The sequence below is a fragment of the Paramormyrops kingsleyae genome, chromosome 17, assembly GCF_048594095.1.
Source record: "Paramormyrops kingsleyae isolate MSU_618 chromosome 17, PKINGS_0.4, whole genome shotgun sequence".
NCBI lineage: Eukaryota > Metazoa > Chordata > Actinopteri > Osteoglossiformes > Mormyridae > Paramormyrops > Paramormyrops kingsleyae.
Window position 1 is genome coordinate 7,196,068 of NC_132813.1, and position 10,186 is coordinate 7,206,253.

The following is a 10,186-nucleotide window of genomic DNA, read 5'->3' on the forward strand; positions in this document are numbered from 1 at the left end:
CTAACAAACAACAGCCTATTTAACAGTTTCTGGAGCAGTAACAAGGACGGTGTCCCCAAAGATAAGTGTACAATAAGCCAGCGGGGTCTGGCTTTGCCAGATTTAAAGCGCATTCATCTACACTTTATGTGAGGACATTAAAAAGGTGAATATTATTACAGATGAACCTTCATATTGATGCAGTTTTAAACAAAAACTTGCACAATAACCTTGGTACAAGTTTGTTATAACCTTTTGTATATGCAAATGCCTATGTGTTTGTATGTTGTAGTTTTTGGAAGCAAATCAAAAAGCATTTTGTATATTCAGGGTTTTTGTTTGCTGGATATATGTCTTTGCATATATTCTCTCTCTCTCTCCCTCCCCCCCCCCCCCCCCCCCATTAGGGCTGACCCACAATTCAAAGCACGTTGGAACCCCTCATTTCCTGTGCTCCGCCTGCATAGTCATGTGGCATCAACATCCTTCCTTGTGGAAGTAGACTGTGGCAATTATAGGATTTTTTTGGGAGCATGGGAGGGGCCAAAATTCATACAGAGGTGCCAATCTTATCGTTAGCCAATGATACATTTTGAATTGGTGAATGACAAGAAATAGGGCACTCTGGCGACCAATCAGCTTTCAGCTGGGGCCTGTACACCTGTGGCCCTGCCCCTGTATACACTCCAGGATGACTGGCGTGTCAAATGGATTAAAGTGGTACAGTTAGCTATCCTGGTGGTGGGCCCTGGGCTTCCTTGGGGGGAACAGGAAGGAGGCAGGAAGCACATCACCAATCCTTTTATGTACTGAGCTAATATGTTCATCCATTTGTTATTTCACAGTCCTATACTCTAAATTTACTCTTAAGTGCTAGAGTCATTTTTATAAGTATCTAAACCCAAACATAGCTTAAAATTCTAAATCAGTAGAAAAACAACCTTTTTAAAATAGCTGTCAGAAAAGCTTGTCTCGTGGTTATTTTCACTTCATGAAAGCCAGATCAGTAGGACTTTTACTCTGAGGAATTAATATTTGGTAAGGCTGAAAGATAAAGTCGGGAGACATTTTTAATTTAAAGCCTTATTGGTTAAGTGGCCCACACATCTCTGTGACATCATACATCTCTGTGACAGTCGCTCTCGTCGGAGACGGCTGACCCCGTGACGGCCTCTCTTTAGTCCGACAGAGCCTCTGCCGTGTGAGTGGAGTCCTGGGAATCGCCCCTCCCCTCAGACGTGGTGGGGGAGCCAATGGGACCCGGCGGCTTCCTCTCGAGGGAATAGTGGGTCCACCTGTGTGGCTCTGACATTCCCTTTTCGGGGGATCAATCATCCGCCGTTCTGTTTCTTAACGCAGCTTCGGATCATGTCAGTTCCGCGGTTCGTGAGGCCCGTCGCGGAACGGCAGAGAGGACACTCTCAGCTTCGGATCTCCCCTTCCCGTCAGCGTCTGAATTATTAAATTAAGCCGACTCTGCCCCCAAGCTGTCCTCATGGTCATTAATTATTAAAGTAAGCTTATTACGCTGCTAGGAGACGGGCCAGAGAGGGCCGCAATTAGCCTACCGCTACTGGGAAATCACCTCTCCCGACTTAAACTAGCTGCCACTTTGGTAGAGGTTTGCCTCAAAAAGCATGTGGATTTCCATCATCCTGACCCGTCGCTGCGGACACACCTTCACATCTGTCAGGTCAGTGAACATGCTGCTGGTGTCAGCCTGTGAATATAAGTCACCCCTCAGAGTACTGCTGGCGGCACTCTCCGAGAGTGATGACAGATGACCATCTACTGGAGTTTCCAGGACTGCAAGCTTCTTACCCACCTTTTTCCTGTTAACCCCCCTCTGTGCCATACTCTGTTCCATCCATCTTCCATACCCACTTGTCGTTTTCAGGGTTGTGGGGGGGTCCAGAGACTATCCCGGAAGCTATGGATGCAAGGCAAGGAATAACCCAGGACAGGGTGCCAACACACACACACACACACACATACACACACACAGACACACACACACACAATTTGATAACTCCAATCCACCCTAGTATGTTTTGAGCATGGACGTTGTTAGATCTAGTCTAGCCCTGAGAAGTTTAGTCCCGATCCTCCTTCGAAAAAACTTGAGGTAAACTTGACAAAGCCCCTGATCTTTTCAGTAGCTTCAAACTGCACTGGGTTTGGGACTGTAGGAGGGACACCACAGGACCCAGAGGAAACCCCACAATGACACGGGGAGAACAAACTCCACACACGTAGAGGCAGAGCGGAGACTTGAATCCTGGTGTCCAGATGTGAGGCAACATCTGCACCACCGTGCTTGCCTGCTGTGCTGATTTCTCAAAACGTTAATAGGTAAATGTGTTTCTGCGCTTTTGGAGTTTGAAACACTAAATGCTACAGTAACATCCCATCACAAAAAACACCAGTGCAGCATCTTATACAAGGACTTCAATGCTTAAGGTATGGAAAAAACTATATAAAACTATATATAAAAATTATGTAACAAAAAATATGTTAAGGGTTTGTTACAAGTTTAAGCAGCCAGTGGATTTGTATTATGTTCCAAGACTAAAAGAGACTGATAAGATTAATGGGATCATATGGTTATGGGAAACCATTCATAAGATGTACGTGTTTAAAACTTCATAATATGTTAAATGTAAAATGTAAATTATGTAAAAATTCATATTATGTTAAAAGAGTTAAAGATGGGTTTTAACATTAACTTTTAATTACTTCATTATTTGCATCATCCTTTATTGTTCAAAGTTGAACTGTGATTTTATTATCTGTGACCTGTAAAATGGTCTTGATCTGCGAGTCTGGGACAGATTCCTTTTGTCTCCACCCACATACCCAGGCAGATCGCGGTATTTTTCTCAAGAATAGATCACGATATTTTCCGCATTGGAGATCATTTGTGATCATTTCTCCCCATTTTAAGGTATGTCGACGGTATTTTGCACAGTCAAATGATTTATAATAATTTTCCAGTGTAAGTTAGTGTTTCGCGAAGGTGTACTGTATGTAGATTTCAGGTAAAATAAAGTTAAGCTTTACTGGGTATGTTATTTAATGTGCGTGTAAGCCCGTTTATTAGCGGGTTTCGCCCGCTATTCTGTGAACTTACATACGCACATACCTAAATGTGTTTTACTTGGTTGTTTTGAATGTTGTTCGTCTGGTAACTTGTATATGTTCTGTGAATTGTACAGTTGTTAATCTATTTATTAAACAATTAAGCCTAAGTGAGATTCTACATATGGTTGTAATTTAAATATGTTTACATAAGGTATTCCACTACAAACCATTCGTTTTGTGAATGTTTTGTGAATTATGTACGTGTTTGACAAAACATTCGCGTAAATGCTCTCACTACTAATATCGCTCTGTAATTTTATGATTATTTCTCCCCATTTTCATGGGTGTAGCACGTTACTCCAACATCTGTACTGAAACGTAAGGAGATGCTTGCCTTGCTTGTAAAATGTGTTTTTTAGAGGTTGTCTCCACTCACCTGAGGATTTTTCGATGCTGAAACAGGCACGCCTTATGTCATTGACGAACCTGCACTAGGGAATAACGAAATGAAAATGGGATGGGTACAAGCATATTCCACGCACGTCACTCACCCTGCGCACAGCCGGCCAGCGCCGCCCCCAACAGGCCGCCACGAGGATTGTTCCGCGTTGACCGGAAGCGACCTCACTGCGGCGGGAACGCACGTTTTACGGATCACCGGATGAGCGGCCACTCTCTGTCGGTCTTCAGAATCTCAGGGACTCCATTCGGTGCTGCAAATTTAGCCGAGGGCAAAGAAAAGGACAGGCAATCAGAAGCATTGTGGACGCTGGTCTAGACGCAGGGCAAATTTGGAGTGAAGAATAAAGATGGCTGGGATGGTACAGACACACACACGCACACACAGTTCACATATTCATATCTTTATGGGAAGCCTCCATTCATTTCTATGGGCATAAGCCTAATCCCAACAATAACAATCTTATCCCCTACCCAGCCCTAAGCTTAACCATCAGTAACAAAACAAAACAAGATGACTTTTGGCATTTTTAGCTTTTGATTGCAGTTGCAGATTTTTATAAGATTGAGGTCATCCTTGTCGGGCCCGAACAAATATCCCCACAATGTAATAATTACAAACAAACACACACACACACACACACACACCCCAGCTGAGGAACGAATTTGAATTTCCTGGAGAAATACAGGACTTGTCGGTTTTCTTGAGACGTGATTTTCTTGCCCTGTTTTGCATCTTGTTATGGATGGCAAAGAGAAAAAAATGATGAGGGGCATCAAAGCATTTTATCTGCAGGCACAGAAATGAGCGCGGGTGGGGATCTGTGCCCGGCCGAGAGCACCGCTGGTGTTTCTCTGTGCTCTTCCCATTAGTACCTTTTCACGGGAAGAGCACTCAGCAGTTGAAGGCAGCGCTGGAGCAGGCTGGGGGGGGGGGGGGGAGGAAGGAGGCTTTCAAGCCGGCGTTTCTCACCCAGAAAATGTCACTGTTCCACTTAGGAGAGTCACAGAGTGCACCGGCGGTGGCCCTCGATTTCCACGCCCCGTTGGAGGGTCGGATGCGGCGCATCAAAGTGCCTCGTGACCCATCCGCCTTCCTCGGACTGGCAGCATGCGACACGGCACCAGGCAGTCTTCCGGACTTCACGGTGGGCGTCCCAGGTGGGCTCCCCTCCCCTTTGTAAAACCCCAGGAATGACCCTCAGCAATTATCTCCTCGTTCGAATGGTTAAATGCTAACATGCAAGTCCCCTTTAACAGGTCTCACCTTATTTGCTTTTGTATTTAGTATAAGTGCCTTTATTTTTCAGTTGTATTGAGTGTAAGTTTTTTGCTTTTATTGTATGTCTTTATATTTTACCGTTTCGAGATTTTTTAAATCTTTGTTTGTGCTCTTCTGTTAACAAAGAGAACCCAGGGAAGGAGGGTTTTTTCCTTCCTATATAGGCTGTTTTGATGTCTCCCCTCTGCTGTCTTCTGGCTCGCCTTCTTTCCTTCTCTATAAATGATGTAATGATGGATATTGACACATGTGAAAGGCGCTATACAACAAAAGATGAATTGAATTGAATTGGAATTGACCACAGGTAAGAACTAGCCTTCCAGATCACTCTGGGACATTCACAGCAAAGTTATCAATACGTGCCACCCGCTATCAAGTAAACCAATAAACAAACAAGCAAGCAAACAAGCGAAGCGTGTCAACAGGCTGCCACGTCAGCGGGGACATAACAATGGTGACTGTAAACACCCGAGAAGACAAAAGCTTTTTACCCGGAGATCTGACACCCACAGAGAAAACAAGGGCAGTGCGCCCCCCCCCCCCGCACGCTCAAAGGGGAGACAAGAATTAACACTAATGAACATTAAATACACAAGCAAATGTCGACCGGGGGAAGTGCATGAAAGCAAATGGAAAGGGCAACAGAAAAAAGACCCACACATGCCCCTCACTCTCAGGTGAAAGACCTCAGCTGACATGATTCTTTATTGTCGAACTCTCCAAACCGCATACCTGACTCACTGGTGGCTGGGTTTGGCACGTGAAACCATGGCGACGGTTCAATCTTCTGGGCCCTTGGAAGTCCTGGAGAAGTCACGACTAGGATGAACTGGATTACCAGTTTGGATTGAACGATATGTGTTCCCTCAATGACACGCCAGCACGTGAAATGGTGTTTGTCTTCTGTTTGCAAGCCTAAATGAATAATGCATCGGCGCTAAATAAAACATCAACACCACAAGTGGGTAGATTTTAATTTTTGATGGCGATTACAAGTAGTGCATAATGAATGCCACCTCTGCGCCGTCCTCAGAGGAGAGGAAGGAAAACACGACGGCGAGCGGTCAGACGGGAGAAGCGTACTCCATGTACTGACAAAGTTTTTCAAGGGGAACAAAGCCATTTAGAAACAGCCCACCGCTTCAGGCAGCATTCATGGTAACCTACAGAGGTCCTTAGAGAATGTGTCAGAGGGGGAGCCTGCCATTAAATATGATATAAGCAGGTGGTAATTGGCGTGACAGTGTTATTCACGCATACTTCAGAGGTATGGTTAAGTCCTGCCAGAGCAAGTATCAAACAAGGGAATGCTCTACACAGATGTTCTGTGTTTGTATGGGTTTCCTTCAGGTACCCCTACACTCCAAAGCCATGCGGCGTCTCTAAACCAGCGTTTTTCAACCCTCTCCTCGGGAATCCCCAGATTGTCCACTTCTTTGCTCCCTCCAAGCTCCCAGTCAGAGACTGGTTTGAGAAATGCTACTTTTAACTGTGCATTATGTGTGATTCTGAATCTGCCTTGTGACAAACCGGCATCCAGTCCAGTGTGTATCCTTTCTTGTGACTAATTTTTCTGCAATAGGCTCCAGGCTGGCTGTGACCCTGTACTGATTAAATGGTTATGGGTGGTTGGATGGATGGATAAATGGAGACATTTAAATCCGTGGTCTTTGATCTAAACGTGCAGCAAGTCCATTAAAAATGCGTTAGAAGAAATATCTGCATGTCCCACTGTGTTTCTCATAGGTTGTGGAAATATTTTAAAACAACCAAAAAGCCAAAGCACTTCAAATGGCACTTCTAATTAGCAGTCTTATCCTTGTTTGACATTCAAATGGCATTTTATTTTTCTTCTCCCGAATCGCAGTGGCTTTAATTACAGCTTGTCAAACAAGAGACTGAAACCAAAAAACAGCACCTTTTAAATACCATCAGCAAATAAGTTAAAGTCGAGAGTCACTCCTGAGGCTTCGTCTTTATTAAGCAACTTGCAAGAATGTGGGAAAAGTTTCCTGCAGTTTTATAACAGTATAAAAAGGGACGCAGCGCTGCTACTGTGACATTATTCATGTCCACAGAACCCAAATTTAAAAATTAATGACAAAAAAAAACAAAACCCACAATGCTTGATTTCAGAATAATTAAAATGACTTCTATCAAGAGCAAATTTAATTGCACCATGTTTAAAATATTACTGCCATTTATAGATAAAGTTTTACCATATGAACGACAATAATTAGGAATCACTAGACCTGGTAGCAGAATATATTAATTTATATATTAAGGTATCATATCATTCTAAACGTTCTCTGATCTGTCCTGTGCTCAGTCATAGCCAGGCCACTTTCCATGACAAACCCTCCACAGCCTAAGTTCCTTCAAACCTTCTTCCCGTATAACAGTTTTTCTCAGCTCAGTCTTCAGGAGCCACAGTCTACATTTTTGCTCCTTCTTAGCTCCCAACACAGCTGTACCAGGTATTCTGTGTTGTCATTGTCATTCTGTGTTGGTTCAGTTATTCTATGTTCTTGATTGTTTGGCTTAGGTATTCGGCATTCTCAATCGTTTAGTTAAGGTATTTTGTGTTCTTCATTGTTTGGTCCAGGTATTCTATGTTCTTGATTGTTTGGTTCAGGTATTCTATGTTCTTGATTGGTTGGTTCAGGTATTCTATGTTCTTGATTGTTTGGTCCAGGTATTCTATGTACTCGATTGTTTAGTTCAGGTGTGCTGGGAGCTGGCAGGGAGCGAAAATGTCTGGGGCTCCCTGAGGACTGAGTTGAGAAACACTCCTGCATAGGAACGTTTGAACGAGCATGGAATCACTACTTACATAGTTATATTCAAACCAGTTCCAATTTTCGACTGCTGGAGACACAAAAGAAACAACCTTGATGGTTTGTCAAAGGATGACTGGGGGCTATGGCGGAATCACAAGCTATCTATGTCAGAAAAGAAAAATGATCATCGCGACAAGGATGGGAGAGATAATCCAAACTGATCTGAGTAGCTTGTGTTCTCTGACCACCTCTGTTCTTCCCGAATGACAAATGAGGCATAAACAGAGCGGCTGTCGGTGGGGGGAGGTTAGCTATAGTGCAGACTATGCCACACTCTCATGTTACAGGTGGCCAGGCATCAACGTGCCATTTTACATGATTTTGGATGATGCTGCTGGAGGGCTAACCCTGACCCAAGATTCCAAGAGGGGGTTTCTCTTATCTCTCCTTCAGGTCAGAGGATCTGTCTTCCACGAGAGCATCGTCGTCAGAGTCAGAACGAGTAGGGTGTCAGCTTTGGCGTTTAATCCCGGAGGATCAAAGAGGACCGCTCAAATTGAACTCCAAGCGCTAACCCCTCTAAGAAGATATCTTTAATTGAGGTGCTTTCAAAGCCATCCTGAGATTCTATTTGCTCTCTATGGCACCATTCCGAGCCAGGAGATGCCTGACTGCCCCACTCCTGGAGGTACCTAATGAACACATTTGGAGCAGAGTATAGAGGCTGGGAATGAAACCCTCAGACATACGTGCAGCCTCGAGGAAAGCCAGCAGGGAATTCTGGGATTTGGGATGGTCTGGAGGGGGGGGGGGGGTAACAAGATGTAGTTGATCCAGTTGAGTAGCTTGTCAGTAAAGGATATTCCACCACCATGTCCATACTCACCCCAGGTTGTACCGCACTCCACACAGAAAAGTTCATTTTGCCTCGGCAATCCGCGCCTCTCCACCGCACCCCAAGAGTCACACTCACTCTTATCCAGCTTCCCCTCATATCAAAGGAAGCTTAATGAATAATTAATCCCAGCCCACTTTGAAGCATCTATACAGGGAATGCGGAACGCAGCTCCGCTGAGCTACGATCAGGGGCCTCCAGCAGGAATCCCCCTTTGGACGAGGCTCTGAAGCAGCGATGTCTCAGAACCATCGTCCAGGAGCCACCTGCAGCTTCTGGCATTCTACCATCTGGCTGGACACGTGGAGGCTGGCAGCTCAGCCTTTGAAATCGGACCGTAACCCTGTCCAGACCTTTGATGCAGCAGGACCGTGCCTATCTAACAACCTGCTATTTGAGGGTTAATTTGTCAACAGGCTGCGCCAGAACGTCAGCTAACATCAACTGAAGTCCAAAGGTCAGCAACGCCATGGCAGCCTTAACCGACCCCGTTCTCCGCATTTTGACCATGAGTTGTCCTACCATAGTGCAGTGCTGAGCTACACAGCAGACAGTGGTATCATGAAGCCCCATGGTCCCCAGCATGGTCTAAATGCCAAATAAGCGTCTTCTGACGATTCTGCATGTCTCTTGGCCCAGATTTCAGCAGGATATGTCCAGGTCCTACTGGAGCTGTAATCCGAACCATAAGTTGGAGGTGGGGTGTCTTGGCCGGATGAGTCACCTGGGACAGCTCATCATTGGCTTCACATATGAGTGGGTTGTGACCCCCCCCCCCCTCCCCATCTCATCAAGGAGCTGGTAATTAGTGTTGATTTGCATAAATTATGGGTGACCGATAAATAGGACCCAAAATGGCCAACGCATTTGTTTGCTGGTGAAAAAAGCAGATGAAACAAGTTTCAGGTTGTGGTTCTACATTTCAGAGTTGAATTGTGGAAATTTTTCCAGCTGGGCTGCGGACAAAATGAGAATTATCTGAAGGGAGCCAGCTAATGGTCAGGAGCCTGAATTCAATAGGCTATACTGCCAAAGATTTGGGGAACAGTGACAGCCAATCCCCTCGTGCTGTGCCTCCCTCACAGGCCAAAACGTTTAAGGTGTCTGTCCCGCGTGTGGATAGAGGCGGGGTACGGGAGCTCGAGCGGGAGCCCCCCACTTTCTGACATTTACAAATCCATCGCAAAAAGGTCACCATCTTATTAGGGCCTTTTATTAACATGGAAGAAGAATGGGAGAGGAAATGTCATACCTTTTATCTATAATTTTATCTATTATTTAGAACCCTTTTCAACAGAGCACTTACAGCTGGATGCAAGGCTTGGCGCCTCCCCCACACGGCCCAGCGGTCCGTTTACAAAGACAGCAGCGTGGCACCCTGGGAAACTCAATAGTCCACCACTAATTAAGTACGAAGAAAACACATTAAGGGAGAACTTTCGGCTGATGGTGCATCGGCCCCTCAATCTGCAGCGAGGCTCACCGCTTGGAGCTCCAAGAGTCACACACGGACCGCGGCAGGTGGGCGCTGAGCAGCAGGTAGCTAAATTCAGGGGAAGCTACTGATGGGCGTCAAAATCACTTTAATTATTTTGCACACGTGAATAATAACAAGATACAAATAAAATACAGTGTCAGACAGAGAGAATGGCAGGCAGGCAGGCAAATGCATATTTTGAATACACAACAAAATACAAATAAAACACAAAC

At 45.1% G+C, this 10,186-nt stretch overlaps 2 long non-coding RNA genes across 3 annotated transcripts in view; one reads left to right on the plus strand and one right to left on the minus strand.

The window, feature by feature from the left end:
- The window catches only part of LOC111856394 (uncharacterized), a 39,102-nt gene extending 35,435 nt beyond the window's left edge, over window positions 1-3,667 (minus strand). The window contains exons 1-3 of the long non-coding RNA XR_011983213.1: window positions 3,612-3,667; window positions 3,497-3,546; window positions 1,805-1,909 (exon numbers count right to left, since the gene is read on the minus strand). This is a non-coding gene — a long non-coding RNA (uncharacterized lncRNA). The remainder of the gene's footprint in view (window positions 1-1,804; window positions 1,910-3,496; window positions 3,547-3,611) is intronic.
- On the plus strand, window positions 1,173-8,838 carry LOC111856396 (uncharacterized). 2 transcript variants are annotated; one of them, XR_011983215.1, is made up of 3 exons: window positions 1,173-1,672; window positions 4,519-4,680; window positions 8,035-8,838. It is a non-coding gene; the product is annotated as an uncharacterized lncRNA (long non-coding RNA). The 2 variants fall into 2 exon arrangements; XR_002841123.2 differs by lacking the exon at window positions 1,173-1,672 and adding an exon at window positions 2,825-2,923.
- Window positions 8,839-10,186: the final 1,348 nt, after the last annotated feature.